We start from the raw sequence: 9,794 nt of genomic DNA on the forward strand, positions 1-9,794 counted from the left end.
GTGTATTCAAGGAAAAATAACTTAATGGAGGCAGGCTGAAAGCTTGCACTTGAACAAATTTTTGCTCTTGTGTTCCAATAAGCTGCCTGCATTTTTTTTATTTGTTATGTTATGTTATGTTATGTTTTGTTTTATTATTTTATTTTATTTTATTTTATTTTATTTTATTTTATTTTATTTTATTTTATTTTATTTTATTTTATTTTTATTGTTGGAAGTTATATGTATATATGCATATATATATATATATATATATATATTTTTTTTTTTTCCTCCATCTCAGGAACATCCTCTGTGCCCCAATTTGCCATGAACAGGCTCTTACATGGTAGTTCATGTGTGTTGCATTCAGTAGTAAATGTGCTGAAGTTGTAAAAGTAACACTAATATAAATTATTCAAGTGGCCCCTTGATTCAACTCGAGTTTTGCTGGTGGTTGGTTTATGGAGCTCAGTTGTCAAGGCAGGAATTTGAAGGCAGTCATTTACTGAGCATCAGGAATACCATAGAGGCTGAAAGAAGAGCTAACAAGAACAGGCAGATATTTAGAACACTGAATCTGTGTCTGGATATTTTCTTAAATGTGCATGTGCAGCAAATGTCATTGAGCGCAGTCAAACATGCAGCTCTCTGCTCCTCCAGCTCTTTTCCCTTCAGTAACAACAGTCTAAGAGTCACAACAAAGAAGCCAAAACAAAATATACTGTATCATTCTGGATAGGTTTTACTGCCATTGTCAAATTCTTAGAGATTAAAAAAAAACGGGAAGATGCTTGGCCTTGCTCCTGAAGCAAGTGAATACAGATACATGGTTGTGATTACAATAGTGGGAGTGGTTATTGATAGCTTCTCATCAGTATGGAAAACCTTTTCAGAAGAGGTACATCAGGATTCTGTTGTGGTTGCAGGCATGTTCATTTCATCAATGATTTCACTGGGGATTGAATGACAGAATAGAGAGCATTTGTATGAAATATATAATGGCACTTTGCTGGGAGAGTTTTCAAGCACTGTGCAGGATATGTTCAGAATCCACCAAAACACTGCAGTGGAAGTGTTTCAATAAATGCAGTTGAAAAGCAACACATTGTCATGGTAAGATTGTATTTGATGAAGAGTTGTAAACACACTCAGTACAAAATTGCTGACCTATTAACTGTGGTGTATAATTTACTGTTTAAAAAGATCCAGAGACCAAAGCATATATAGAGCCAAAGCTGAAGCTGTTTTTTTTTTTTTTTTTTTTAAAAGAGTTTTACAGCAGGTCTGGGTACAGCAGGTAAGTATGTTTGCCTTCCATACAGAGTAAACTGGAAGAAGCAGACATACAAAGACAATAATACATGTGAATATGTGTAAACACAACAGGAAAGATTCAGACTGGCTTCTGCAGAATGAAGGTATGCTTTGCAAGTAGCTTAGACTTCATTACAGCAACCAGTGGTTACATGGATGAACAAGATCTTGTGGCTGTTTTGTCTTTGTCTTGGGCTTTCAAGAATGCTTTTGGTTCTCTCTCACCAAAGGGACTCAGAGATGCTAACCTAACATAGAGCCAAAGAGGAAGCACTGCCGTTACTGGTTATCATAATAAATAATTAAATAAATAATTAAATAAATAAAAATAAAAATAAACCAAGAAGAAATAACTATTAGGTGTTGTAGTGTTCACTAACTGAGTTCGAGGCTTGTCTTGGTTGAGGCACATGTTCATATATTCACCAAAATTGTAGGGAAATGGATAGATAGAAAGATAGATAGATAGTGAGGTTAAAAATATTTGTGGTGATATAAAATTATTCAGAGCAATAAAATGAAAGCTGACTGCAAAGTGCTGCAGAAGGATGTCACAATACTGAGTGACTTGGCAATAAAGTGAAAGACAAATTCAGTGCTAAGAAAGTAATGTATCCGGGAAAAAACACTATCTGTATGTTCACATTGTGTATATATATCCAGTGATAGGCTGTAAATGAACTATTACTATTCAGAAGGAAGATTGTAGAAGCACTGTGGTTATTTATATGAAAACATCAGCTTAATGCCGAGAGACAGTCAAAAAGGAAAATCAACTGTTAGGAATTATTATGGAAGAAAATTAGAGCAAACCAGAAAACATTATTATGCCCCAAGTCCAAGATGTGCTTATATCATTAATACTGAGCACAACTCCCGTTACAGCACTTCAAAAAGGACACAATAGAACTGGAAAGAGAAAAAGATGACAATGATGTTCCATTCGTTTCCACATGAGGATAGATTAAACAGACCAGACTTCACTCTGGGAGGAAAAATGACTGGAGGTACTAGATAAATCCAAGAATTAAGAGGAGAAAATGAACAGGGACTGATTAGTCACACTTTCCCACAATAGAATGAAGATGGAGAAAATGACATTATTTGGCAGTATGTTTACAACAAATGAGTTTTTTGCTTCCCTACACAGTACGTAATGACACTATAAGATTTATTGTCAGGAAAGATGTGTTCAGAAAGTAAGCGTTCAAAAAATAACAGTCCACCAGGCACTCTTACACTCAAGTATGGAAGCTGTTTGGTTTCTGGTTGCTAAAAGCTGAAAAATTGTGGTAGTGGAAATTTTATAATTTGCTACAAGCACCACCTCCAAACTGTCATCAGCTGGAGAGAGGGTTCTGTGCTGTTCTGGCTTCTGAACCACACACATCTGAACCACATACTTCTGAACCACAGGTGCACACAAAAAAAACATTTGGATGGCTTGGCTCAGAGGGTCCTAATTAAGGGTTATGTTGTACCTGGAGGGGGGTAACAACTGGGGTTCTGCATGGCATGTTCTAGGATCTGTCCTGTTTGACATCTCTATCAGTGACCCGGAGGAGAGGATTGAGGACACCAAGTTTGCAGATGACAGCAAAGGGGACCAAATGGCTGCTCTACATTTCAGGAGGAGCTGGACAGGGGACAGGCAGAGGCTGAGAGTGATTCCATGAAATTCAGCAAGGACAAGGCTGAGCCCTGCCCCAGGACGCAGACTGGGACTGGTGGGGCTGGGGAGCAGCTCTGGGGGGATCTCCAGTCCTGGGCCCTGTGGGCAGCGATTTGAGCAGGGGCTAGGAGTCCTCCTCAGGTCACCACCAGCTTGAATTACCATATGAATTTATGAGCATACCCTATGATTTGATCCTGCATAGCTATTTGTAAGTTCTCTTCTGCTTTCTGTTTTCATATCTGTAGTTATCTGCATACATGCTATGCTGCAGTTCTTGACTTCTGTGATGAAAACTGTTTGTGGAATTTTTTCTTGTTCTTCAACAGCCTAACTGGAGAGATCTTAGTAAGTTCTAATTCTATGTCTGATTTAGTGTTTCTGTAATTCAGGAAATCAGACTTTGCCTCTGTGCAGGAATTAAGAAGGAGAAAAATATTGAAAGCTATTTTACAGAAGGAGAGACAAAGGTACCCAAAATACATTAGATCATGGGGCAAAAAACTTAATCAGTTTTGGAAGCTGTTTTGTAGCTGCTGCCTAAGCCTGTCAGAAGCTGGGAGACTTTCTCCTAATCAACAGTGTGGCCCAAGAAACAGAGAAGAGTCTGCTGGAATTTCTGGATCCTTCTGGTTGGAATAATTCATATCTGCACATAGAAATAAGTGTCATTAAAAGCTGCTAGTGGAAGAAGTCTCTCCCTCTGCCTTTTTGGAGACTGCATGACTCTTGCTCTCTTAGAGGAGATGTTTATGGGACAACAACATAGAAGAACATTGTTAATGTTTTTGAAGAATATTTTTAATGTGTAAATCATTCCTTACTTCCTGAGAAGGCTAGACATTGAGAGTGATTTTGGAGGATACAGCTCTGAAATTTGTAGCTCTATATAATTTATACTTCTAGAATACTCTAATCTCAATTTTTAATTTTTAAAACTTATATCCACTTTTCTTTTTGTATAAACTCAATTTCCTGTAGGCTAGGCATCAGAACTGAAATACACTACAGAAAGGTGAGAAGAGCCAAGGGTCTAGTTTCAATTCATACTAACTGACATCTTTTCTGAGAATCCTTTGTACTTGTGAAACGGCGTAAAAATGAGAATTAGTTTTATGGCTTGTGAAGAGTCCTGAAACGCAGCAACTTCTTTTTACTTAACTGAGGCATTCTTAAGTGTATAAGTTTAAAAAGAACCCCTCTCTGTAGCCTCTCCCATTACATCATTATAATGGCATTACAGACTAAAAATGTGCTGATGTTTTTCCCTACCCTTTCCTTATGATATCTGAACTGTAAGACCAAAACAGAGTTTATTTAGAAATCATGTGTAGTACTAATATTCAATATTTAACCAAGATATTTTTTCTGTCTGTGACCCTTTATATTCAGTAATCATGAAAATTAAAAAACTTGGTTTGTTCTGAAAAAGGATTTAGATAATGTCAGAAAAAAAAAACCAACATCAACACAACCAAATAAATTGTTTAAATTTTACTCTTCAGATAGGTGAATTTATTTCTGTTCATATAAAGTGTGAGAGACTGTGATGTAAAAGTGGTCTAAAACATGCAAGGGGACTACAGCGTTGAATTGACTCAAATGACATGGTCAATATTTGTCATGAAACACAGCATCCTCCCAAATACATTCAGCATACATTATGAGTAGCTCGCTTAATTTAAAACTTGCTGGAGTCTGTTTGAATATATGCTCCAGATTTGTGAACATTTGCTCATTTGTTAGTGGATGCATCTACAGTAGTGCCAGATGCTTAGCTATGGGGGACACTCTGAGCAGCATTTGCTGAGACATATTCACCTCCAGCAAGGACCAAGAATTGTAAATATCTATCTTGGGTCAGGGACCAAGTTGCTCTGAAAGTCTAGTAAGTCTAAAGAATTTGCCTTCTTTGTTTGATTTGCTAAGTAAATCCCTTTACAGCCTTTATATTATTTCAGATTCAATCTCAAAACATCGTGAAGCAATCTACTTTTTCTCAGTCTCTCTTCTTAGAATATGGCTCCAGGTGCTTTAGATATTCTTTGGGATTATGAGGGTGTTAGCTTTTGTGTTTCTTTACCACACAATAAAAATAAAGAGTGGATGAGCATAGAGGGTTGAAAGGAAATTCTGGAGAATTTTAGACACCAGATAGGAGTGATACTTCAAGTCCGCAGACTAAATGTACAGATCTGTGTCCATGTTCTTAAAAGAAGTGGTATTTAGAATTCATTTATATATATACATATATATGATCAAAGAAATGACAATGGAACTAATGAACTCTAAGCACATTTGAAAGTGTAACCCCAACACTTGACAACCTGCACTTAAAAGTTAAGAATATACAAATCACAGTGCATCTCTACCTGCTCTTTTTCCCCAAGTAGTATTTTACCGAAAACTGACTGATTTGGTTCCATACCTGAATGAATCACAAGAATGCCGAGGCTAGTTTTTCAAAGCTTTCATTAAGATTGTTAATGATGACAATATAGAGTAGAGCCAAATTTTGCAATTCCTTGAGACTGAGAGTGATTACAGAGGCATTGCTGTCAGAAAACTCAGGTTCAAATTTACTTAGGAAGAAGGGGATGGGAGCCTCTTCTACCTTGCTTTCTATATCAGGGTTTGATTTTTTTTTTTTTTGTCATATCTGTGCATTTTGATTACACTTGGGTCTTTAACCATATTTAATGATGAGATTTCATTTTATTCCTTCTTACTTTCAAGCCCTGGCTTCTGTGCATTAACATGTTGCTGCTGTTGCACAGGATTGTCATATTTATGTTTCTTCCTTGAAATTAAATGATGGTTGAAGTCTTTTATGCTGTACCTGACCTTTGAATTCCAGAGCTCAAATCCTTATTACAATTTCTATGGTTCATGGATTACTAATCATGAGTGATAAGGAAGTGGGAATGCTGGGTTTCGTATCACAACACTGTGCGAAAATGTTCAGACTGAATCAGAAATGTTTCTCTATTCTAGATGAAATACCGATACTAATATTTTTGTTGAAGATCAGAAAATCGTAACATCAAGCCTGTGTTTACAGTGACTAGTCACCTACATGAGAACAGTGACTAGTCACCTACATGAGTAGCTAGTTTTATTTTATTTACTTATTTTTAAATAGCACTGTGCAAGTGTTCAGAGTGCTGAGAGACCAGCCTTTCCAACAGCTGTTTTGCTTTCTAATATTGACTTGAAATAACGTGGTCACAGTAAAACAAGCTTTCAAAAGATGAAAACCCAAAAGGGACAAGGTTTATTTTTCTATTCTGATAAGTTTCATGTGATTGACTCCCAGCTTCTTAGGAAGAAGAGGTTTGCAGCAATTGCTGCAGACTACAATAATAAAAACTATTCTTACCTAATTTCCTAAAGCTCCTTTAAAGTCTTTTTCCAATTAGTCTGCAACTGTTATAGGGATTTTTAATCTAAATTAGAAAAAGTAATCAAGGCAGGATGACTCTGCTCAGCCCTTAGGGAAGATTATCCATATTCAGCCCCTACTAATGGCCTATTGCAACCTGATATATTGGCAGTCATCCAGCCTGTGTAGCAGTGCTAATGGATGCTCAGGCCTTGAGTCCTCAAAACAACTTTCCTTTAAAATAAAAGAGCATGTTTTGTTTGACATGTTTCTTTTCTTTCTTTTTATTCCCCTTATATTCTTGGAGTGATTTTTACCACACTGTGTGATTGCTGCCAAAACGCAAACTTGAAACTGTCAGGGGAAAGGGAGGTATTCAGCGGTGTTACAGGCAATTTATACTCCTGTGCAACAAATACTCCCCACCTCTCTTCAATCCACCCCGTTCAATGCAAGTTTATAAATTGCTTAAAGTCCAGGAAATGAGGATGACTAGGAATAATTTCTTACTGTTGTGTGCAAAGTGACAAATACATCTCATATCCAGAGCTACGTCACTGATAGATGAAGGGAGGCTAAAAATGCTTAGGAAGGCAGGTTCTGGCAATTCTGGATGTACTGAGTTCAAACATTTGGGTACATCTTTCCAGTGAGAGCTCCAGAGAGTCATCGTGCCTCAGGCAGAAACAGCTTCCTCAGAGCTATTTCAGGAACTCCCATGAAGTCAGATTTTCTTGCCTATGTATAGAGTCTTAGACCTTTTTGAGAAGTAAATAAGGCTGTGGGAATTAAACTTTCTTATTAGGTCATCAATTCATAGAAGAAATTACTCTGTTGGCTTTAAAATAGCTCATGAAGGGGCTTTCTCCTTGCTGGGCAGTTTGGGGCAGTCTGGCTCCTGAAGGGTAATGAATAAAGTAAGCATATGTAGACAAGGTTTACTGATTAGGCTTTGGGGATTTTTGCCTGCACAGCTTGCTGGCCAGATTCACCTCTCTCCTAGGAACACTAGCAGACTAGTTTAAGTAACATTGAGAAAAAGACATCCCTGGACTGGGGAAATGTAGCTGTCTGCCCTGTAATCACATATGTTTGCTTACGGAGGAGAACCCACCCCTCTGTCGTGATATTCCAGATGTTGTAGTTTGTGACAGCTGTTCATGTTTGCCTGCTCACTGCTGGGTTATCAAATCATCACTCTGGTCATTTGGGTGCAATAATTACTTTCACATTTTCTTCCAGCTCTTCTTCCAGACTTCCTCAGAGTATTTCTGTTCCCCCTGCATTTGTTTCACAGAAGCAAAACTCATACAGGCACTTGAATAACGCTACCAGAATTCACCCACTGCCATTTCTTGCATGCCACTGCCTTTAGAGAGAGACTGGTCCTGAAGAGTGATCAAGATCTGGTTAATTACTTTTTTTCTCCTCTGTCCATAAACTTTGTTTTGCAGCAATAGTAAATAATACTGCATCATGGCTCAGAAAAGGAAAGGAGATGAAGTGTTTCAGTGAAAGTCAAAATGATGTACACACATTTATTCCCTCATCTGGGATGCACTGAGGTATTGATGGAATTTCTGATAATTTTCTTGCCTGATTATTTTTCTGCACGTTACATGAAATGGTTCATTTGTCTAGTTAGTGCCTACTTTGTGTAGCATACAATAAGGTTAGGATTTCTTTTGATTAAACCGAGTATATACGTCCAAGTCAACAAAAATACAACTCTTCTAAAAATATACATGTTTCTCATATGTCATCACTGCTTGGGATGCCAGGAAAATGTAATTCATATGCAAGTGTAATAAAATGGAAAAATCATCAGTGTTCTTGTAAATCTTTTTTTTTTTTTCCTTGCTCTTTCTAGAGATTCCAGCAATTTTTAAAAATATGCACTGTCTTTGCAATTTTGCTGCCAGAAAACGAAAAGCTAGTTCATTCTGTAATAGGACCCTGTAATGTGGCTGCCTTATACTCAGCTTTTATATTACTCAATACTGTTTGAAGTGTTTCCAAGGTGACATCTAGCACACCCTGGCTTAGTAAAGTATTTAATTAGTATAATGACTAACCAATATGATGAGGGGAAAAAATCCTTTCTGGGTCACGTCAGGAGAGAAACTTACCCTGAACTATAACTCAACTGTTTTAAGCAAAGTGCTCCTTTAATAGAGGCACTGTTTTTCGTCATAAGCACTTGACCTTTTTATGTATCTTGATTATTTTTTTTTAAGGAAAAAAAGATTATTTGAGGATGTATTTGTTGGAGAGACATTGTTCCTTATAGTCTTTATCATACTCTTTTTTTTTTTTTTTTCCCCTCTGTATGCATATGTCTTTTGTTCGTCTGGGAAGATATTGTTTGTCTTTTTGTTATATGAGGATATATTATAAGAAATGGTATGTAAGCTTTTGTTTTCCTTGTAGAAGATGACAAATATTGCCAGGGACTCAATAGGTGGCACTCTTACCTCTGAGCTGTGCTCATGTAACTCTGTTACACAGAGAGAGAGAGAACACAAAAAAAGCCCAAACAAACAAAAGGTAGATATTAAAAAGTGAATGTTATAACAGGGCTGATCAGATTCTGAAATTAGGTGTTTTTTTTTTTTTTTTTTCTCATAGTTTGCGGCATTCTGTTAGCTGTCTTGAAGGGTATTATTCAGTAACCATTTTAGAAACGAGAAACCAACATGAAACATAGAAATACATCTATGACTAAAAATACAAATAACGTTCTTATTTGTATTCAAAGACAACACAGAAAAAAGCATCTCTTATGGCAGCCTCCCTGAGCAACAACTCCATACCCACAGCACCATCAGTAGACCTGGACTGTCACGCTGGAGGATTTGAATACTCCTGAGAACTCTGTTATTATTCTCACCAAGGCTTAGAAAAGTAATTCCAAAATGAAGAGAAACAAATATTAGACTATTTTCTGGTACCGTGGCAGGAAGTGGCAAAACCTAGTCCAGTTGTGTAGTGTTAGACTTGATTAAGGCTCAGGAAAATCTTCAGACTTCAGTGTGTTTATTCTAGTAGAAAAATTCCCAGTAACTTTAATGGATTTTGGATTGTGCCCTAGCTTTCTGGTTGTTATATGATATCTCAGGAGAGATTTCATAATGTTTAGAGATTAGCAAACTTTGGCTAACCAGTAGTGATGCTCTACTATTTAGAACCAGGAGTCAGGAGATCTGGTTTTGTCTTAAATCTGTACCAGAAGGCTGGCAGATTATTCAACCTCCCTGTCTTGTTATCTATATTAGCAAAATGGGGATAATAATCCCATTACCATCTCCTGTTCTTACTCACCCAAGGTGCTATGAGAATTCTCAAATGATTTGAGACCCTCTGAGACAACTCTGTGAGTGCAATGCCTTGTTTTATTTTATTATTCAATACATTATATCTGAGGCTCCCATTTGGTTCCCATTT

General features: G+C 37.0%; 1 long non-coding RNA gene across 1 annotated transcript; it reads left to right on the plus strand.

The window, feature by feature from the left end:
• Positions 1 to 1,257: 1,257 nt before the first annotated feature.
• On the plus strand, positions 1,258 to 9,266 carry LOC121062157. The gene is made up of 3 exons (XR_005815432.1): positions 1,258 to 1,400; positions 7,805 to 7,915; positions 9,109 to 9,266. It is a non-coding gene; the product is annotated as an uncharacterized LOC121062157 (long non-coding RNA).
• Positions 9,267 to 9,794: the final 528 nt, after the last annotated feature.

This window comes from Cygnus olor, chromosome Z (genome assembly GCF_009769625.2).
Source record: "Cygnus olor isolate bCygOlo1 chromosome Z, bCygOlo1.pri.v2, whole genome shotgun sequence".
NCBI lineage: Eukaryota > Metazoa > Chordata > Aves > Anseriformes > Anatidae > Cygnus > Cygnus olor.